General features: G+C 33.9%; 1 long non-coding RNA gene across 1 annotated transcript in view; it reads left to right on the forward strand.

Annotated features, from left to right (window-relative positions):
• Window positions 1–12,991, forward strand: part of LOC307185895 — a 170,219-nt gene extending 157,228 nt beyond the window's left edge. The window contains exon 4 of the long non-coding RNA XR_013828200.1: window positions 12,669–12,991. This is a non-coding gene — a long non-coding RNA (uncharacterized lncRNA). The remainder of the gene's footprint in view (window positions 1–12,668) is intronic.
• The last annotated feature ends 8,106 nt before the right edge of the window (window positions 12,992–21,097 follow it).

Consider the following 21,097-nt stretch of genomic DNA (forward strand, 5'->3'; position numbering starts at 1 on the left):
AAGCTGTTAACTGTACCAATATTTATTTAACTCTTATGATTTCTGTGTTTCCATTTTAGATATTAACAGAATTATTGAACTAGATGTTGTTAATCATTTTTAAAGCACATGGAGAAAATTAATTATATGCAATGAGGCCCACCATGGATGAAAAATAGTTTAGTATGGTTATATTATCATCTCCTCAAATCATTATCTTCTGATTAAGCAATATGAGTTTTAGTCCTTTAATATATTCATTTTAGAATATCTTATTTGTTATAAATAAAGAGAGTAAACAATATATTAAAAGGCAAAAAAAAAAAAAGGCATATCAAATATCCAATCAAGTGCACTGGAATAATGCTTTAAAACATAAAATTATTAAAAAAAACAAAAACATAAAATTATTGGCTTTCTTACAGAAGTATATTCTTTAAACCTATAGTTTATGAAATTACAAAAGCTTATTCTGGAGATTATTATATTTAAAAAGTTTTAAATGTTACACTCAGAAAAAATGAGATTGTTTTCTTATACAAAGCTTTAAAGTCTGCTTTGTAATTGGAGAACATGTTAAGCAAGGTCCAACAAGAACTGAAGATCTTGGCTTCTAAGAATAGTGAAACTGATCTTTTAAACTTCATGGGAGAGTTCCTGGATAAACAGAAGAACATAGACTATCTGAAATACCATCTTGGCTGTCAGAAGGATTTAGAAAATCTGGCCTAGTGGGAAGTCTTGTTTGAAAAGCCTGCTGAAGTGTCAGGTGAAGAGGTGTAACTTCTGAAGGCAACACAGCAGGTCTTCCCATTGTAGTAGGTCTCATTTCTATGGAAGTAATTATCTTCACTTGATTAATTTTTGTTTAATTACAGAATAAGATTTGATTTGTTTTTATTCATATCATTGGAGTGTTTAGTTAAAAAACTTGTGTTGCAGTGACATAAGATATTTCTATCACTATTTTTAATAAAAGTTAATTAATTTGGATTTTTACTGTAGGGTCAAATTATGCATCTATTATAAAACCAATTATCTACAACAGAATTCTATCAAAGTATCTTTCTAGAAAGTTTCACTATGCTTATTTATTTTAAATGAGTGCAACTTGTATTCAAAGATGACAGTAGAGGAAAGGAATTCCTTTATGCAACTAGTATCTTCCTTTTCTAATCTCATGCCCAAATATACATAGGAAGTTGCACACACACTCAATAGTAGTTTCCTTATAAGGTTTTGTATCCCTGACAACAGCCAGAAATATCTGTAGCTCTGTTCAGTGAGAAAAATTTTTCTTGAAAATCACAATAAGTCTTTCATCTTGCACACCACTCACTATATTGCACTTAACATTTACATAAATATCAATATCAATGTCTGTTTTTATATCTTCAATTCACATATTTTTGTTTAATCAAATTTTATAATTGACAAATACTACTGTTATTTAAAAAAGAGTAGAAAGTAGAAAATAGTTTAATTCTTCCTTGAACAGTCCATGTGAATTGCACTATCGTTAAGACATTTCTAAGCAAGTTTCTAAGTGCTGAATTCTTGAGATAAGTCAACACTAATATACATTACTCATACAGTCTTTGCTGTCTGGACATACGCATCTTGCATTTTGTGTTACTGAACCACCAATATACAAACATAATACTAGATCATCACCTACTGAGGTTTATCCCAGCAATGCAAAGCTGCCTCAACATTCATAAATCAACTAATGCAAATCACCGTGTTAACAGACTATGGGACAAAATCATATGATCATCCCAATAGATGCTGACAAAGTATTTGGCAAAATCCAACTATCTATCATGACAAAAACTCTCAAAGAACTAGGAATAGAGGGAACTTCCTTTAACCTGATAAAAGGCATCTACAAAATAGCTATAGGAGGTAACATTATACCTAACAGCCAAAAAAAAAAAAAGCTTTTAACTTCTGAGTATCAGGAATAAATCAAGGGTCAGCTATATGACAAGAAAAAAATACAATTGGAAAAGAAGAAATAAAACTTTCTGTATCGATAGGTAGCATGATTATGTAGAATGTAGAAAATACCATAGAATCTACAAATCATATCCTAGGACTAGTAAATAAGTTTAGCAGTGTAGCAGTATGCACAATTAATACACATAATTAAATTCTACATTTATTGCCAATTACTCATATCAATATGAAATTTTTAAAATTTGAAGAATTAATATAATATTTAAAACTAATTTGTGAATAAATGTAAATAACAAAGGTAATTGAAGAGAAAATTACCAAATTATTTTATTTTATTAATTAACTTATTTATTTTTGACTGTATTGGGTCTTCGTTGCTTTGTGGGCATTCTCTAGTTGCAGTGAGCAGGGGCTACTCTTCACTGCAGTGTGCAGGCTTTTCATTGTTGTGGCTTCTCTTGTGGAGCATGGGCTCTAGGCATGCAGGCTTCAGTAGTTGTGGCACGTGGGCTCAGTATTTGTGGCTTGTGGGCTCTAGAGCGCAGGCTCAGTAGTTGTGGTGCACAGGCTTAGTTGCTCCACAGCATGTGGGATCTTCCTGGGCCAGGGCTCGAACCCATGTCCCCTGCATTGGCAAGTGGTTTCTTAACCACTGCGCCACCAGGGAAGCTCACCAAATTATTTTTAACCTATATTCTTGTCCATATAATAGATTTTTTGTAAAACTACAGTATAGCAGTAACTCGATGCAAGTTTAAATGAGGGAGATAAATCCCACTCATTCTTGTTTATTTGACCATCCTTACTGATTTTGTCCCTTGAAGTCCACCATATACACAAGTGCAGAAGTCATTGTTGGATTGGAGACAGTGTTAAGAATCTAGGTTTATAAAGGTATTCCTGTTTCTTTTCGTCTAATTCAGTTATCATTTGACCATACTTTCCTAGAAGAAAGAAGGAGAAAGCAGATGAAAACACATTATGCAGTCTAGGTAGTTCTTATTCAGTCTGTGCAAAGTATAGTATAGTGGGAAGAGTAATAGGTTAGAATTAAAATGATCTGGGTTCCAAAAACACAATTGTCAATTTTGTCCAAGGCATATTTGTTATTATTTGAGTATTAAGTCTTATCATCAAAATGTAGAACTCTGAGTGATCTCATAAATTAAAATAATTTACTTAAGTCCAGGAAATACATTTCAAAGTTAAATTATCATGGAGAACCCATTAGAAAGCAGATTTATGCTTAAAAACATACCTTAAGGATTCACTTATTATAATGATTGGTAGGGGTTTGGTCTGATAACCTGAGAAGAAATAGAAAAAAAATAGTATTGTTTAAACATCTCTTTGAAGGTTTATAAGAAAGATGCAGGCAACAAGAATTGTGGAATGAAAATCCAGATAAATCAAAGGAGGGAACCTCACAAAAGTGAGCTGAGGATGTGGGGACAGTTTCTAGAATTGCCTATTGTACCTTTTGAGAACGGGAATACTTGTGCAGAATTTTGACAGATTCAGGAGGCTAGGAAAACAAAGGTTGTAGATCAGGGTTTCCAATGAGAATAGTTTCTTTCTTTCTTCTTCTTCTTTAAAAACAAACTTCTGGCATGGGACTTCAAAGGAACACCCTAAGGAGAAAGAATAAATTAGAAATACACCAATCCTCAATTCTGATTGGATAAGGTGATTATTATTGCTAAAGGCCTTGATGAAAAGAAATGCAAACATTTTTGGATAAAGATGACATCACCTCTACCTTAAATTAATTGTAAAAAGTGTTTTAATAATAAACTTTACTTTTTAAAATGGTTAAGGTTATAGAAAAATTGTGAAGACAGTATGAAGATTTTCCATATGCCCCATGCCCTTTTTCCCCTATTATTAGTGTCTTATATTAGCTTGGTGCATTTGTTACAATTAATGAACCAATTTTGATACATTATGACTAACTAAAGGCATGCTTTATTGATATTTCCTTAGCTTTTACTTAATGTCCTTTTTCTGTTTCACAATCTCACCCAGAATCAATACATATTAATTGTCATCTTTCCTCGGGCTCCTCTTGGCTGTGAGAGGTTTGCCAAACTTTTCTTCTTTTTGATCACCTTGACACTTCTTGAAAAGTACTGGTCAGGTATTTTGTAGAACATCTCTCAATTGGGATTTGTCTGATATTTTTCTCATGATTAGACTGAGGTTATGGGTTTTCCAGAGGAATACCACAGAAGTAAAGTGATATTTTCATTACATCATATCAATGATAAATACTATCAACACGGCTTATATTGTTGCTATTAACCATAGTCATATGGCTCAAATAATAGTCAGGTTTCTTCACCTCCTTTTCCAGCCCCTTTTCCATACTGTACTCTTTGGAAGGAAGTCAATATGTTGGAGGGGAGGAATCTACATAATTTAATATATTTGGATTTCTTCAACAGAGTATTTTTCCTTTCTCCTCCAGTTAGTTATTAATTATCATTGATTTATATCAGAATAGACTAATTGTTGTTTATTTTATACCTTGGGTTATAATCCAATACTGCTGTACTTATTTCCCTGCTCATATTGTTCCAGATTTGGCCATTGGGAGCTCTTTGAGATGGCTCCCATGTCCCCCTGACATACTCCCATCATTATAGGCTTTTGTTTCATTTTTGTTTTGGAGTACTTCCTTGCTCTCTTGTACAGCCAGATTGTTCCAGGTTCATCATGTATACTTGATGCCCCAATCCTAGAATTAGACATTTCTGCAAGAAAATCTTGTTTCTTTCATTGAGAAAGCATTAGAAACCAAGATCTGTGTGCTAGATGTGCTTATTGCTGCTAGGTGTAAGCCATCTCACCTGACAGAACAAGGAAATATGTGTGTGTGTGTATACACCTATTATTTACATAGACCCATAAACATTTCTATATATAGCTGCATATACACACACACATATTAAGCTAAACATGAGTTCATACTGAAATCTCAAACTCTAATCCTTTACTACATAGATCATTCTAGAATCCTCCCCCCTTGCTTATCTCTAACTCCATGTTCCAACACGTGAGAAACCTAGCTCCAACCATCTGCCACCCATTTGCTTAATTGTCCAAGTGTACATATACAGCAGTGTCAGAATTATGGACCCACTGTTACATCCCTGGGAAATAACTTTATAAACTAAGGCATGGTGCTTATCCAGTTTCTTTTGCTTTAGTCTTACAGACTCTACTCATTTCAATTACTTAGATCAGTAACTTTTGCTCCCACTCATATCAGGGAGATCATTTCATACACGTGTAATACAAATACGTTGTTTTGTTGTAATCTGTGTTTGTATACATGAAATTTCACTTTTGTTCTGTAAAGTTCTGTGGGTTTGGACAAAGCAATATATCACGTATCTATAACTACACTACCGTAGTGCTTTCCCAGATCCCCTGTGCTTCACCCATTTAATTCTCCCCTCCTCCTCCAAACCCCTGGTAACTACTGATCTTTTTACCATCGCTATAGTTTGAATTTCCTAGAATGTCATATAGCTCAGGGGTCCTCAACCCCTGGTACTGGTCCATGGCCTGTTAGGAACCGGGCCGCACAGCAGGAGGTGAGCGGTGGGCGAGCTAGTGAAGCATCATTTGCCGCTCCCCATCACTTGCATTACCACCTGAACCATCACCCCCCACCCCAATCTGTGGAAAAATTGTCTTCCACGAAACTGGTTCCTGGTGCCAAAAAGTTTGGGGACCACTGAGATAGCTGATTCCTATATAGAGTATGTTGCCTTTTCAGACTGGGTTCTTTCATTAAGCAATAAATATACATTTGTTTCTTTCATGTCTTTTTGTTGTTTGATGGCTCATTTTGTTATATTGTTGAATAGTATTCCATTATATGGATATACCACAGTTTATCCATTTACCTATTGAAAGACATTTTTTAGTTGCATCAAGTTTGGGGTGATATGAATAAATCTGCTGTAAACATTTACATGCAAGTTTTTGAGTTTACTTAAGTTTTAAAATCAGTGAACTCAATACATAAAATCATGACTGCTTGATGATAAGCTAAAACTATGTTTAGCTTTGCAAGGAACTGCTAAACTGTAGTACGAAGTGGCTATACCACCTTACATTCTAACCAATAATGAATAATAATACTGTACATCTTTCCCAGAAGTTGTTATTGTCATATATTTTTGAATTTAGGCATTCCAATATGTATGTACCAGTACTCATTGTTATTTTAATTTGCAATCCTCTAATCCTCTTCAACAGAGGATGTTGAACATCATTTCATATGCTTATTTCTATCTCTATATCCTCTTTTGTGAGGCATCTGCTCAGACCTTTTGCCAATTTTTAATTGGGTTGTTTTCTTATTGTTAAGTTTTAAGTGTCTTTTGTACATTTGAATGTAAGTCCTTTATCATAGAAGTGTTTTTTAAATATTTTCTACCAGTCTGAGAATTGGGTATTCATTCTCCTAACTGTACTTTTGCATAACAGAAGTTTTTAACTTTAAGCAGATACAATTTATCAATTTTTTCTTTCATCAGTCATGCTTTTGATATTGTATCTAAAAACTCATGGCAAAACCAAAGGTCAGCTAGGTTTTCTTGTATGTTTTACTCTAGAAAATTTAGAATTTAAAGTTTTACATTTAGTCTATGATCCATTTTAAATTATATTTTGTGTATGATGTAAGGTCTGTGTCTGGGGTTTTTGTTTTTGTTTTTTGCATATTGACATTCAAATTTTCCAGTACCATTTGTTAAAAAGTCTATTCCTTCTCTATTGAGTTGCCTTTGCTCATTTTTCAAATGTCAGTTGACTATATTTATTTGGATCTATTTCTGTTTTCTCCCATTTTGTTCCACTGATCTTGGTGTCTATCACCAATACGATGCTATCTTGATTAATGTAGTTTTATAGTAAGGCTTAAAATTAGATAATATTAGGGCTTCCCTGGTGGCACAGTGGTTGAGAGTCTCCCTGCCGATGCAGGGGACACAGGTTCGTGCCCTGGTCTGGGAAGATCCCACATGCCGCGGAGCGGCTAGGCCCATGAGCCATGGCCGCTGAGCCTGTGCGTCTGGATCCTGTGCTCCGCAACGGGAGAGACCACGACAGTGAGAGGCCCACGTACCACCAAAAAAACAAAAATTAGGTAATATTAAAGTGATGCAAGCATCATGGTGGTCTGATATGCTCCCTTTGTCTCTTCCTTTCAATCTACAACCAGTAAAACAACCATAACTGAACAAAGGTGCCTCTGCTCAACATACCAGGATGCTGGGTAAATCCACACATCTACACATCTAAAGGTGGGTTCACTGGAACACATAGAGAAAGTGAAACGAGGGGAATATCAGAGGTGGTGCCTGTGATCCTGGACCTCTGGCCAGATGGCTGAGCTCACAGCCTCAGAGAATCTAGTAGCATAAGAGGAAGTGGCACAGACTCCCACCTCCTGGTTGCAGTGCCACTTGCAGCTACAGGGAACTGAGCAGCTGCATAGGGACCTGTGACCCTGTTCCCTCCAGCTGCAGAGGTACCCAACAACTCTGCCTTCCCTGACCACAGTGATGACACACACAAACCTTACAACCCCGGACTTGGCAGAGGCACCTGAAGCCCTGGGTCCCCCGATTTTCCCTCCCCATCTCATGGCCCCAGGTGGCAATGCCAGTGACCCCCAGCAGCAAAGCACCAATGACATTAGCAGCAGGAAGAATGGGCAACACCTCTGTCAGAGGTGATGCAAGGTGAAAAAATGCATATTATCAAATACAACCAGAGGCAATTCAGGTAAGAGAAATCCAAAACTTGTGCTATGTGTTATGCTAACACATATATATGGAATCTAAAAAAAAAAGGTTCTGAAGAACCTAGGGGCAGGACAGGAATAAAGACGCAGACATAGAGAATGGACTTGAGGACACAGGGAGGGGAAAGGGTAAGCTGGAATGAAGTGAGAGAGTAGCATTGACCTATATACACTACCAAATGTAAAATAGATAGCTAGTTGGAAACAGCTGCATAGCACAGGTAGATCAGCTCCGTGCTTTGTGACTGCCTAGAGGGGTGGGATAGGGAGGGTAAGAGGGAGACACAAGAGGGAGGGGATATATGTATACGTATAGATGATTCACTTTGTTATACAGCAGAAACTAACACAACATTGTAAAGCAATTATACTCCAATAAAGATGTTAAAAAAAACATGAAAAAAAAAAACCCAACTTGTGTTATATAGTCACCTACTGAAAAACAAAAGAAAGGCTTCTAATTACTAACTGTTGAGTCATTAGAATCAAGTAAAAAAAAAAAAAAAGGCTTTACCTAAAGAAAAAAGATGCTTACTACTTCAAATGCAGAGGAGCAAATCTGCGTGAAGTACCATGGTAACATAGTGTCACAGAAATTAAATGACAATTTTCTAGAAACCAAACTTAAAGTCACAGGATATTGAGAACTAATTGACAGAGAATTCAAAATACTTATCAGGAAGAAACTCAACAGGATATAAGAAAACACAGAAAAGCAGTTCAGTGAGATCAGGAATAAAATTAGTGAACAGAAGGAATACTTTACCAAAGAAATTAAAAGTCTATAAAAGAACCAAACAAATTCTGGAACTGAAGAACTCAGTAAATAAGATGAAGAACACATTAGAAAGCAGTAGTAACAGAGAAGACCACAGGAATAAAGAATTAGCGAGCTCAAAGGTAGAAATCTAGAAATGATACAGATAGAAGAAGAAAGAGAATTAAGATCTAAAAAAATGAAGCAATTCTCTGAGAACTATCCCACTCTATTAGGATGGGCAACATTAGAATGATGAGTAACCCAGGAGAGAGGGAGAAGGGAGCAGAGGGTTTATTCAAAGAAATAATAGCTGAGAATTTCCCAAACTTGGGGAAGCAAGTGGATATAAAAGTCTAGAAGCTAAGAGAATGCACAATTACCTCAACAGACCTTTTCCAAGGCACAGTTATATTAGAACTGTCAAAAGTCAGTGACAAAGAAATTTAAAAACAGCCAGGGAAAAAAGGATGGTAACCTACAAAGGAACCCTCCTTATGCTATCAGCAAATTTCTCAGCAGAAACTTCATAGGCTAGGAGAGAGTAGAATGACATACTCAAAATTTTGAAAGATAAAAACTGTCATCCAATAATACTCTATCTAGCAAAGTTATCATTTAGATATGAAGGAGAAATAAAGGCTTTCCCAAACAAAAGCTGAAAGATTTAATCAACACTAGACGTACGTTGCAAGAAATGTTGAAAGGAGCTCTTCTACTTAAAATGAAAAGGCATAAGTACACAAAACTTGGAGTAAAGTAATAAATAGAATCAGAACACTGCAACTCTATATCAGAATAGGTTATTTAAAAAGTATAGCATATACTTGAAGGGGGAAAAAAGCAGTAAAAACAACTATATCTACTTCAGTTTGGTAACAAACTCACAACATAAAAAGGGAAAATTTGAGACAACAAAAACATAAATAAGGAAGTGGAAAAAAATGGAACCTTTACAGGCAAATGAAGGTAAACTGCTATCAGCAGAAAATAGGACTATTTTATCTATGAGAGGTTTTATACAAACCTGATGATAACCACAAAACATACATCTGGAGCAGAGACACAAATGGAGATATGGAGCAACCTGAAAACAAAAGATAAAATGGCTGTACTAGGCGTCATTTATCAATAATTTCCCTAAATGTAAATGGATTGAATTCCCCAATGAAAAGACACAAAGTGGCTGGACGGATTCAAAAACAAAAACCAACTAAACACTGCCTCCAGGAGATTCATCTCAGGTCTAAAGACAAACAGGCTCAGTGAAGGGATGGAAGTTCCTCAAAAACTTAAGAATAGAACTATCATACGATCCAGCTATTCCATTTCTGGGTATTTATCCCCAAAATATGAAAACACTATTTGGAAAAAATATATGCACCCCTATGTTCATTTACCCTAGCATTATTTACAACAGCCAAGATATGGAAACAACCTAAATGCTCATCGACAGATGAATGGATAAAGATGTGGTATGTAATACGTAAAACTGAATGCTACTCAGACTTAAAAAGATGAAATTTTTCCACTTGCAACAACATTAGTGGACCCTGAGTGTGCTATAAGAGGACCTTGAGTATACTATAAGTGAAATAAGTCAGAGAAAGATAAATACCGTATCATTTCACTCATATGTGGAATATTAAAAAACATTTTTGATAAATGAACAAACCAAAACAAACACATAGATACAGAGAATAGAGTGTGGTTACCAGAGGGAAAATGGGAGGGGGGAGAGAAAAATGGGTAAAGGGGGTCAGCTCTGTGGTGATGGATGGAAACTAAACTCTTGATGGTGAGCACATCGTAGTGTACACAGAAGTGAATCATAATGTTGTATACAGGAAACTTACATGTTATAAACCAATGTTATAATGTTATTTCAATTCAATAAATTAAAAAAAATTCGATAATATAGTTTCTCCAACTGCATTTTATTTCATATTACTTCGTCTATTCTGGGACTTCTGTCTTATAAACTTTAGAATCAGATTATCTGTACCTACAAACTAGTTTGATGGAATTTTCATTGGAATTGCATTGAATCTATTGAATGAGTTGGGAAGAATTGATAATCTTAGCAATATTGAGTCCATGAACATAAAATACCTCTCGATTTATATGTATACATACATATGTTCTTTGATTTATTTCATCAGGGTTTTGTAGTTTTCCTCCTATATACATGTTGTTAAAAATATACCTACATATTTCATTTCTTGGTGCTAATGTAAATGATGTTTCCCTTTTAATTTTAAATTCTAATTGTTCATGGAAGTTATATAGGAAAATAATTTATATATATATATACATATGTATATTTCTGTATATATATCTGTAAACAATGATAATTTTATTTCTCCCTTTCCAATCTGCATAACTTTTATTTACTTTTCTTGATGTTGTAGTGCATTGAATAAACATTTTACTGCACTTAGGAAAGAAGCATCCAGTGTTTCATCAGTTTTTTATATACATTCTTTATGAAGGGGAGGATATTCCAAACTGTTCTTAGTTTCTGATAGTTTTTTTGTCATGAGTGGATATTGGATTTTGTCAGATGATTTTCTGTATCAATTGATATGATCTTATGTGTTTTCTACTTTAGCATGTTGATGTTGTGTGATTGATTTTAGTCTTTGTATACCTGGAATAAATCCCACTTGTTCCTGCTGTATGATTATTTTAATGCCTTGTTTGTTCAATTTGTTAATATTTTTTGAGATTTTTCCATCTGTTATGAAAGATATTGGTTTGTAGATTTCCTTTCTTGTAATATCTTTATATGGTATTGGTATTAGGGTATAATGCTTGCCTTATTGAATGAATTAAAAAGTGCTTTTTCCTCTGCTACTATTTTCTGAAAGAGAGTGTGGAGGCTGAATATCACCTTATTAAATGTTTGGTAGAATTCACCAGTGGAACCATCTACGTCTGCTGCATTCTTTTTTGAAAGATGATTAATTATGGATTCAATTTCTTTAATAGATATATACCTATTCAGATAATTTATCTCGCCTTGTGTTAAATTTGGTAGTTCATGTCTTTCAAGGTGTAAGACTATTTTACCTATATTATTAAATCCATGGGCACAAAGTTGTTCACAGTATTCCTTCATTAATCTTTTAATGTCCATGGGATGAGTAGTGATAACTCTTCCTTCATTGATGGTATTAGCGATTTGTGTCTTTTCACCTTTAATTAGGTAGCCTGGCTAGAGGTTTATAATTTTTTGATCTTTTCAAGGAATCCACTTATGGTTTAGTTGGATTGGTTAATTGTTTTCTGACTTTTAATTTCTTTGTTTTCTGCTCTAATTTGTATTTATTTTCTTCTGCTTGCTATATACTTAAATTGCTCTTGAGCTGGTTGGGACTGGCTTCCACGTTTTGGCCAAAGGAAAATATGATGTTACTTGAAGAAAAAACTTGTCCTGTGCCACTAACTTCATCAACATTAAATACCAACATTATGTGAATATCATGCTCCCCTTTATTTACATTGTGAAAATATTGTCTGATGTCTCTGGCAGCAAAGTAGAACTGCTGGGCTTTTTAGTTAAAGGAGTAGGGACATGGGGTACAGTGGGGAAATGTGTAAATCGTTGTCACTAGAATTATTTAATTATCTGTCTCAATCTGAAAACTGAGAATCAATAAATCTACAAATGTCTAAAAAAACTGCTCCCCTTTTTCTATTTTCCCAAGGTGATTCTTTTCCTATCTTTCTTATTTTCTAATATATACATTTAATTCTATACATTTCCCTCTAAGCAGTTGCTTTTGCTGCACCCCACAAATTTGGATAAGTTACATTTCATTTTTAATTAATTTATTCAAACATTTATCTTGATATTACTTTTTTGACCTATGTGTTATTTAGAAGCGTGTTGTTTAATCTCTAAATAATTTGAAATTTTTCCAACTATCTGTTTTTGATTTCTAGTCTAAATCCATTAAGGCCTAAGAGCATACTTTGTATTATTTCTATCTTATATATGTTAGAGTATATCTTATGGCCCGTAATATGTACTATCTTAGTGAATTTTCATGTGAGCTTGACAAAGATGTGTATTCTGCTGTTGTTGGATGGGCTAGTCTATATTCTATAAATTTCAGTTAGATAAAGGTAATTAATGGTGTTTTTCAGATCACCTGCATTCTTGCTGATTTTCTACCTTCTTGATATATCAGTCTGTGAAAGAGGAATGCTGACTTCTGTAACTGTAAGTGGACTTACCTATCCTTTCATTGTACCTAGTTTTACCTACATATTTATACTCCTGTTGTTACGTGCATTTAGGATTATCATGTGTTCTTGGAAAATTGATCCATTCATTGTCATACTGCATCCCTCTTTATTTAAGATAATTTTCCTTGTTCTGAATTCTGCTTTGTCTCAATTTAATATAACTTCTTTAGATTTTGTTTGTTTGCTTGTGTTATGATTAACATTGTATATATTGATATTTATCCTCCCTTTACTTTTAACCATTCAGAGTCTTTACATTTTAAGTATTTTTTAATTAACAGTTTATACTTAGGTCTTCTTTTTGATCCACTCTGACAATGTCTATTTTACCAACAGTGTATTTAGACCACTTATATCAAAGTGACATTGAATAGTTGGATTAATATATACCATGTTTTAACTATTTTCTATTTATTGCCTTGTTCTTAATTTTACTTCTTCCCTTTTGCTTCCTTTTCTGATTTTAATTAAGAATTATCTCTAATTCTATTTTATATCCTTTCTTAGCACATCACATATACTACAAAAACTTTAGTAGTTTTCACAGAGTTTTCAATGTATATACATTTTCAACTAATCTAATCTAGTTCCACCTAAAATAAAACTATACCACTTCATTTTAAGTTCAGGCACCTTATAACAGTGTTCCCAATTCCCTCCTTTTACCTGTATATCATTACTATCATTCATTTCATTTATCCATATTCTGTAATCATCAAACACCATTTTTTATTGAAGTATAGTTGATTTACAATGTTGTGTTAATTATCCAATATCTTTTTAATACTATTATTTTAAACAGTTAACTTTTATACCAATTAAGAATAAGAAAAATATAAGCTTTATTTTACCTTAAGACGTTTTCCTTCTCTGATGCTCTTCCTTTTTTAATGTAAATCCAAGTTTCTGACTTGCATCCCTTCCTGTTGCTGAAGAAGTCCTTTTCACATTTCTTATAGGACAGATCTTCTGGCATTGATTTACTTCAGTTTTTGTTTGCCTGAAAAAATATATTTCTCTTTCACTTTTGGAGGATAATATTGCTGGGCGTAGAACTCTAGATTAGTACCATTTTCCTTTCAACAGTATAAATGTTACTCACCCCTCTTCTTGATTGCATGGTGTGATGAAAAATCTACTATAAGTTGTATCCTTGTGTCTCTAAAGTTAAGGTGTTTTGTTACCCCCTTACCACTCCTAGGATTATTTTAAGATTTGCTCTGTTTGGTGTTTTTTCAGTTTGAATATAATATGTCTACATGTCTTTTTTTTTTTTTTTTAAATCCTAATTGATGTTCTCTGAGCTTCCTGGATCTGTTTGGTGTCTATCATTAATTTTGGAAAAATTTCAGCAATTACTTCAAATATTTCTTTTGCTCCATTTTCTTTTTTTTCTCCTCCTGGTATTCCAATTATTTGTATGTTCTATCTTTTTATGACCTATCTTCGAACTCACTTATTTTTTTCCTAGCTGTGTGTGGTCTCCTGGTTAGCCCATCAAAGATATTTTGAAATAAAGCATATCCTTTTGATTCTATTTTAGAGCTTCCATTTCTCTGCTTACAACACCCATGTGTTCTTACATACTATCTGATTTTTCTTTAGAGCTCTTAACGTATTATTCATAGTTACTTTATATTCCCATTTTGACAATTCCAAAATCTGTGTCATAATGGAGTATGGTTCTAAAGCTGGCTTTGTCTCTTCAAACTGATTTTTCTGTCTCTAAGCATCCTCTGTAATTTTTGTTGAAAGCCAAATATAATGTATCAGGTCATAAGAACTGAGGTATTGATAAACAGGTCTTAGTGTGATATTTTATGTAAATATTTCTAGAGTTTGACAATACTAACTGATTATTGTAGCTATATGTGCCAAAGGCTTCAAATCCTCTAGTGTCCTTGATTTTATCTCCTCTGTTGTCTTTGGGCTTTCATAAGAACTCCTTATCAAATAGTGTCTGTGTCTTTCTGCTCTTTCAGCTATAATCCATTGTTATTACAGGGGTACCCTGTCAGAGTGGTGGTAGGGCGTGTGGGAAGGGAAGTGTTCTATCATCTCATGAGTAAATCTCATTGTTTTAGTTAGGTTTGTCTCTGAGTTTCTGGGCTATTATTTTCACAAGTGTTTTATCTTTTCTTTTTTTTTTTTTTCCCCCGTTTGAGCGATAAAGGGAAGATAGACAGTGCTAGACTCAGAGAACTTCTCTTAGCTTACATGTAATAAGGCTCTGGTAACGTATTTTACCTTGGAGAATTTTTATGAAGAGCATTCTTGGCTTATTTCATCATGGATAGTCTTTTCCATCTTTTGCCAGAACCACTGGGAAATCATTTCTGGCTATATACAGTGACAGTCTTGTGGAATTCCTGAAGGTTAAACCCATGAAAGTGTAGGGCCCTCTAAGATTGCAGCTCCTAGTAGTTTCTCACTTTCAATCTAATCCAAAATCAGCAATCAGCTTCCAGAAATTTGTCAGCATTACCATCTAAGTATCCCTACTAGTTTATGGCTCCAATTGATGAAGCTTCTGCTTTAGGTAAGACCTTGTCTATGCCTCTGTTGATCTGCCTGTCTGTCTAGATTTCATGATGGTGGTTTGCCCTGCAATTCCAGTTCTCTAATAGGTGTAAGAAAAATTGTTAATTTTTATTTTGTTCACATATTTCTTTTTTGTCATGATGGGAGTGACAAGTTCTAAGTTCTTTACATATTGGAACTGAAACTGGAAGTCCAATTGTGTAATTCTCAATTTGCAATTCATAAGAATATATCAATATTAGCTAAACATAAAAAAGACAATATAACCAAAAACAAGGGAAAATAGAAAAAACAAAAGCAAAACACTGTAGCAGACCCAAAAAACTAAATTCAGCAGTCATGTACTTCCAAATAACTGTCCTTACTATGATGATAGAATTGAAATAAGAGATAGATGATTTTATTAGAGAGGGTTATCAGAGTTTTAATGGAAAACAGCAAATAATTATAAAGATCAAAAATAATTATAGGCATTATGAAAATAATAAACAAAAGTAAATTACTCAGTGGCCGTGTTTAGCATTAGTTTTAAACTTCTGAAGAGAAAGTATGAACTGAGGAAATTCAGAAAAAAATGCAGAATGACACATGGAGAGAAGAAATGATAAAAAACAGAAAGAAAGCATGGTAGTGAAATATGTCTGTGGTGAAAAGGCTTACGTATGCTTATTTTAAGTCCCAGAAGAAAATAAGAATGAATAAGGCAGAAGAAGTATTTAAATAATGGCTAAGAATTTTTCAATATTAAAAAATAAATTATTCTGCATACTCAAGAAGACTTGAAATTCCCAAAGCAGTATATACCATATGCTCATAATAGAAAGAACTACTGAAAACCAAAGACAAAAAATTAAATATCGTAAAGTAGTCTTTGGAGAAAAAGCAACACTGTGTTTCAAACAAGCAGTATAAAACTGTGACTTCTTGTAAAACAATAAAGGCTGGAAGACAATGGGTATTTAACTTCTGAAGATTTCACTTGTAATGTAATAAATGAAAATATTTTTCATTCCCTATGTTATATTTTTCTTGTTTACAATGCCAGAAATACATTTTTCTAGTTTATAACAAAATACTGTAGGTTCAAATAAAAAAGAAAAATAGGTGGGAAGTCATTTGTCATTTTTATTTTTTAGTTTCAAATATGAGTTTATCCTTAGTTCATTACTGTCCACTTTAACTTTCATCGGATGTGACAGGATGATTTCTAAAGTAACAATGAATGCTTTGGATCAACATCAAAGAGGTATAATTTGTCCATAAAAATGGGCAAAAGTATAGCCTAAATCTATATATATATATATATATATATATATATATATATATATATATATATATATATATATATATATCTCAAGATAAGTTGTGAAATAAACATAAAATCTCATTGTTTTATGCTGAGATATTAAATTAGAAACAACTCTTTGCAGCTTACTGAGCTGCTAAATGACATGAAATGTTGAGGGAAGCTCTGCATAGATTGATGAGGTAGGAGAACCTAGGAAGTGGCTGTTTTGGTGTCTGTAATTTTATACATTATTTTCATCTTACAGGACCTTTAAAGACAATACATAACCCTCACGTTACTATAAGTTCCCAAGATTAAGAAAGTTCTTTATTTTGGAATGTCAATTCAAATTTTCTACAATTGATAGTGTTATAATCTCTCTTATATATTCAATAAGATATGGAGGAGACCTCATAGATCTGTGAGTTAAGGCAGCTTACCCAAGCAATCTCTAAAGTTTCAACTTCATAATTACCCATATTAGGCTATACTGTGGGTAATATTATCCTGGACTATATATACACATACACTCTTGCCTTCTACAGACAAGGACAAATAAAGAATACACAATATTCAAATAATTAAATGTTTCCAAAGAAAGATTACTTATTGAAGGACTCGAGTGTCTGTGTGTCTGCCTCTGAGCTTTGATCTCATTGTTTTCCTTTCCTTCCTGAAGTTGTTCTGATTCCTTGAAAAACCTAGTATACCTAAGAGTTAGGGAAATTAGTCCCTTTGATTTGATGACTCAGAATGGTTCAGACAAATATAGATGAAGTAGAAAATTGTCCCTCTAATATTTGTTCCTTTAGAGATAAATAAAAGCTTGAGGCTGAGCATGCTCATTGTTGCCTTCAGAATCCTCTAAGTTTCCTAGATCATAATGCCACCTTTGCAATTTTGCATGTCATCTAAGGAGTCAGAATTCTTTGAGGAAATAGTGCCTTTAAACAGTCATGATGATCTGACTAGAATAGCATACAACAAAGCATAAACCACTTACCACCTATTTCAGAATGTTTGTTTAAATTTGGGAGGGGGAAGATGTAGAACGTGCATTTATTATAACTCTCCAAGTAATTCTTATATACACTAACATTTTAGGGCCTTTGGTCTTAGATAACACATTGCAATGACTCCTTGGAATGTGAGTCATTCATTCTATTCCAAAGACTTTAACTGAAACAACAGCCTAGACTTTGTCAGTCTTAACAATCACTAAGTTCTGAGCTTCCATGTGACAAGAAGGTAGAGTACTGAATTGCTCTTATCACCTTAATGTTTGTTTTTATGATGTTTAAAGTTAGCCCATCATGCATATGTACCACGTGAAAGGATTAACAATTTTTAATGTACCCTTTACTTTCTGTTTTGGTTATCCTGGTAAGCATTATAATATCATTATGGGTTTGAAATTACAGTCTTTGTTGTCAGAATACTAATATAGTATTTTTGTCTATATTTTTCCATTGGATAAATTTGGTCGGGTTAGTAGTAAATTCAGCTGCTGGCTAGAAACCTTTTCTAAAAAAGAAGGGATTAAAAAAAAAAAACTACTGGTATATCTGACTTCCCTCACATTTCCATTTTTGTTCATAACGCTGTCCTATCCAACATATTGTTCCTTCTTAAATACTAATATTGGCTAATATCATTCTGAGTGCATCGCCCCTCTGGATGCCAAGTAACACACTGCTTGTTAGTCCTCCCACGGGTTAACTCTATAGCAATTTCAATTCTTTGGCCACCTGGTCCAAATTTTACCCCATTCTTACTGGCTCTGGCGTCTGTCTTCCCAGGAATACTCTTGGTTGAGATTGCAATCATTTTGACAGTCAATCTCTCAGTATGATGTAAATTGGGAAAACCAGATTCCCTTATAATATAAAACACTTTTCTTTATTTAGAAACACATAGTTTCTCTTAAACATTTCATATAAATTGCTATTAAATTAAAATATATTTTATTTAAGTCATTTTATCCAATGTGCTAATTATATATATTATGAATACATATATAAACAATATACATAAAATCGTTACATATGATTTGATTGAAGGGATTCAGTTTTCCCTTTAGACAGTGTTTGAGCCTATCATTTGTGTTATTTATGACCATAATGACAGGTACAGAGATGTGCCATATGTAAGATGCATTTGGTTTTTTTGCAGTAACTTGCTGTATTCTTATTTATGAGTTGACATATGATATTTTTCTAATGAGTTTAAGTGTGCTTATAATAGAATGCCAGATATTTTTAATCTTCATTCTGGATACACAAAAAGAGGCAAAGTGTTTCCAGTAAATAATTTCCCATATTCTTACTCATCTCTGTCAATAATAATCACACATATAAGAAAAAGAAATTATATTCCATATCTAATCTGGTGTTTTGACCCAAAGTCACTAACCAGGATTATTAATATATTCCCCAGAATTATAAAATCTTATGAGCGTTATAAATATTTTAATAGAAATTTCTTTAAATTATATTTATTCTCTTCTGGTCTTCCTCTATCTAAAAATGAGAACTCTGAATATATGTAGATGGGTCTAAATGTATTTACTTCTCAATTCAAGAAGAATTTATGAATGTTAAGTTTATATAATTTCCTGAAAGAAATTAGCAGTTTTACGTTTCTTTAGAGGAATACCAGAGATGATTCTTGCATATATCAGTGATGACTGGCTAGTCAGCAGCCTGTTACTAGTAGAATTTTAATTTCAAAGTAGACTAATAAGAGTTGACTGGTGTCTACCTGTGCACGTAGTCGAGTGATAATCAGTATAGAATTACTCATCGGTAAAGGCTTATGTCATAAGCTGACTGTCTAAATGACGAATGTATAATGAAATTAAACAGAATTGAGACAGATGGTTCTAACTTTTGATAACTGTGCATATCTTCATAATTAGATAATAAGTCCATTGCCTGGAAGATCAATTGGGATATAATAACTTTGAAAACTAAATCATTTCATTGTTTGGCATTTATAAGACATGGTGAAAAGCAAATTCCATTTTAATTTACTTAAAATATTGCTTATTGTCTTCCTAAGCACTTGATTAGAAATGGAAAAGCAGATATTGTCATTTTGTATTCTTCTCATATAAAATTATTTATTTTGTTATATAGACTTTAGAAAATCATTCCAAAGCAAAATTTTTTCAATTAATGGCTTCTCCCAGGTAAGAAAGAGGAAATAAAGCAGCTAAGTCAAATACCATACATTAATGTGACAGAAAATGTGAATAACATTGTAAAATTTATCTGAAATCCCTTACTTCCTTTATACAAATTTATGAAGTAAAAACAGATCAGTATGCTTGTTTTTCTTGGAAGAGACTTGGTATTTGATATATTCATATTTGCTTTTCTATTCTTATTAAGCATTTTCAAACAAAATACACATACAAGAAATAACAATAAAACTTTCTAAAAAGTTTGAATTAGGAGTGACAGTAGTGAGATGACTGCGTAAGACGTACCTAGCCCATATCTCTCCCTCAACAAATATTTGGCATTCATCATGGAACAAAGTGCCTTGTGGGTGCTGTGAGATCCAGCACCATACTCTGATGGACCCTGGTAGGAGTCTCACACCCCTGTGTGTCAAGTAATAGACATCTAGACCTTGGACCCAGCTGTGGACCATGAAGTGGCCTATGAACTGGCTCCAGCCCCTCTTGGCCATTGTCTGGGGAACCCTGGAAAATACTGACTTAGAAAATCACCCATAGATGAGAGAGCCTTTGTGGAAGTCCAAGATTCTACCAGAGAAGTTTCAGCACATTGCTGGAGCAAAAAAAAAAAAAAATCCAAGATTAGACACACTGGAGAGTGTGAGAGGAAAACTGTGGCATTACCTATGACTCCTGTCTACCAAGGCGGCACAGCTCAGTACCAATAAAGTCCTTCTTGACCTTTGATTTCACCTGTGGGAAAAAGAGCATATGAGTCAGTGCCAGTTTTCCCAGTTGTGTGAGATGCAGATAAAGAGGCTCATTTCTCTCTCAGTCCATCCAGTGTACTAAGTTGTGAGCTACAAACTAGGGGTTAGTTAGCGGCTGGGAGAACAGCATCTAGGAAGGCATCAAAGGGATGCACATTCTACTAACTACGTGACAAATTTCGTCAGGATGCTGGCCTATGACTATGCATCCGCACAGCTGGACCATGGGAACCCAGAGCTTGCCTCACCTACACATCCCTCAGCCACCTTGTAGCCAGCTCCTGTGTGCACTTCTAATGGCAGTGAGAGGGAACTTTCACAGATGGCTAATTGTGAAAGCCTGTCTGAATCTGTAAGACCAAGAGGATATGGCAAAAATCAGCATTTAGTGCTACCTCTGGGAAAGCGAAAGGAAGACTATCAGCATGCAGACTGATGTATTGCAGGATCTAGAGGAAGCATAAAATCTTAAGTCGGCCACAAGAGGGAGCAAGAAGAGTGGATCAGGCATAGCCATAGCCTGAGAGAGCTTCAGAATTCCTAG

Source organism: Stenella coeruleoalba (assembly GCF_951394435.1).
Source record: "Stenella coeruleoalba genome assembly, chromosome: 4".
Classification (NCBI taxonomy): domain Eukaryota; kingdom Metazoa; phylum Chordata; class Mammalia; order Artiodactyla; family Delphinidae; genus Stenella; species Stenella coeruleoalba.